Source organism: Aptenodytes patagonicus, chromosome 6, assembly GCF_965638725.1.
Source record: "Aptenodytes patagonicus chromosome 6, bAptPat1.pri.cur, whole genome shotgun sequence".
NCBI lineage: Eukaryota > Metazoa > Chordata > Aves > Sphenisciformes > Spheniscidae > Aptenodytes > Aptenodytes patagonicus.
In genome coordinates, this window is record NC_134954.1 from 75,717,837 (window position 1) to 75,720,143 (window position 2,307).

The window sequence follows — 2,307 nt, forward strand, 5'->3', positions numbered from 1 at the left end:
ATCAATGGGGAAATAATCTCTTATGTAACTGTATGAAAAACTGTCATAAAACATGCCTGGGACATGACTGAGCTAAAATACAAGTTGTCTGTATAAGAACAGGGTATCAAGCTGTTCTTTAACTTTCAGCTTTTGAGTTCCATTTTGAACTCAGGAATTATACAACACGAAAAGTAGGCAGTTAGCATGGAGAACAGGTCTAGCTGCTGACAAAACGCTACTATTCACAAAAGTTCAACCAGTCAGAGCTTCAGTTATTCAGAAGTGCTCTATTTGCAGTATTATGGGTATGTTTTTCAATAGCATCTCTTCCTCAGACTAGCAAAACCAAAACATAGCCATGACAAACTATGCAAAACTTTTCCATTCTATCTAACACAACTGTAAAAAAGGCCAATTTAAATTCTATATGGAATAAACAGAAAACTCACACTGCAATCAAAGTTCGAGTTACCTTTTATTAGTCTCCTATTAAATCAGAACCAGAGCAAAGGTATCAAAGGCTAATTTTTTTCCTCCATTTTGAAAAAACTTCGTCACAGCTTCATCTCAATATTCCTTTTGATACTGCTTACACAGTTTCTTCTAATTATTTACAAGACCACTGACTCACTCAGCTTTGGGAGGCTACACATCCTAACCCACATAGTCGGGCATACCACCTACTTATGCTTACAACATCAACCTGAAATCTGTAAAACAGTTAAGCCAATGGCAGCACAGAAAAACATATGCTGGGCACCAACATCTTCAACACGTTAAGTACCACTACGAGCCCTCATTTCTGCATGCAAATAGCATATAGTTTCTGGGGGGTTTTATGAAATAGGATCCAGTTAAATTTTGTTAAAACTGCAAATGAAATTATTTTGCAGAATTTCCCTCCTCTCAACTTAAAATACTCTTTTCGTGCATGTTTTCCACTTGTTTTACTATCCAGACCACTGATGTCCCCATAGAAATATCTTACAATTTTGTAATCATTCCCAGTGTTCCTACAATTCCACTTGATCTATTTTGCCAAGCAACTCCTGCTAGAATACATCTTTACGCAGACACCATTTCAGTCAGCACCTACCTTATCAGTCACGTTTGCTCTTGTTTTGTATTATTCTGCATGCACAACTTTGCATTTTTGTGCTTTGTATTATACCCTCAAAACATTTGATTATGTTTGAATGAAAGAAAGAAGCCACTTAAATATTTGCTATAAGTTTCCTCCCTTATGCAGAACGACACCCGTCCCAGCCAGATCATGGAAGCAAGATTAAATTCTCCAGAGTGTTTACTGGGAGAAGTGCCTCTGACATGGAATAAAACTCTGGAAGGCACGGGTGGGAGGAACAAGGAGAGCTTTAAAGATTAGAAGGCCTAATGGAGTTTGGAGGGGATGCATTTTGAATCTATCAAACTCTGACATTTGAGGCAGCTTTATATTTTGCTTTCAGAGTAGTACAGACCCCAGTGAATTATGTAATGGAATATATCTCCCCAATGTAATCAAAGTTGACCTAACAGATTTGTCTTTCTGGCGATACAATCTACTGAAAATCTTTACTGTAAGGAAATCAGAACCGGATTCTAATGACAAAGAGAAAAATCACTTTTTACATATATAACAGGCCTAGAGAAAGCAATTCCTACCAATTATAAACACTGCAATGAAAACCACCATCAGGAAACTAGTAGCTCTCCTCTTCATGACTTCTGAGGAACGTGTGCTCTACAAGATCTTGATGTGGTTCGAGCCACCAGACCTTACAGAGCCAAGACCAAGGCTGGCAGGGAGAAAAGAGTACAACATGACCTGCATGACACTCAGAGCTGCAGTCCATGGACCTAAGACCAAGGACCACTAGAATTAGGTAAATATCCTAATACAGCCCTTGTGTAATTCACATCACTTCAGTATCTACCTTATCATAGAATCACAGCTTGGTTTGGGTTGGAAGGGACCTTTAAAGGTCATCTAGTCCAACCCCCCTGCCATGGGCAGGGACATCCTCAACTAGATCAGGTTGCTCAGAGCCCCGTCCAACCTGACCCTGAATGTTTCCAGGGATGGGGCATCCACCACCTCTCTGGGCAACCTGGGCCAGTGCTCCACCACCCTCAGCGTAAACAATTTCTTCCTTATATCTAGTCTAAATCTACCCCCCTCTAGTTTAAAGCCATTCCCCCTTGTCCTGTTGCAACAGGCCCTGCTAAAAAGTCTGTCCCCATCTTTTTTATAAGCCCCCTTGAAGTACTGATAGGCTACAAGAAGGTCTCCCCGAAGCCTTCTCTTCTCTAGGCTGAACAGCCCCA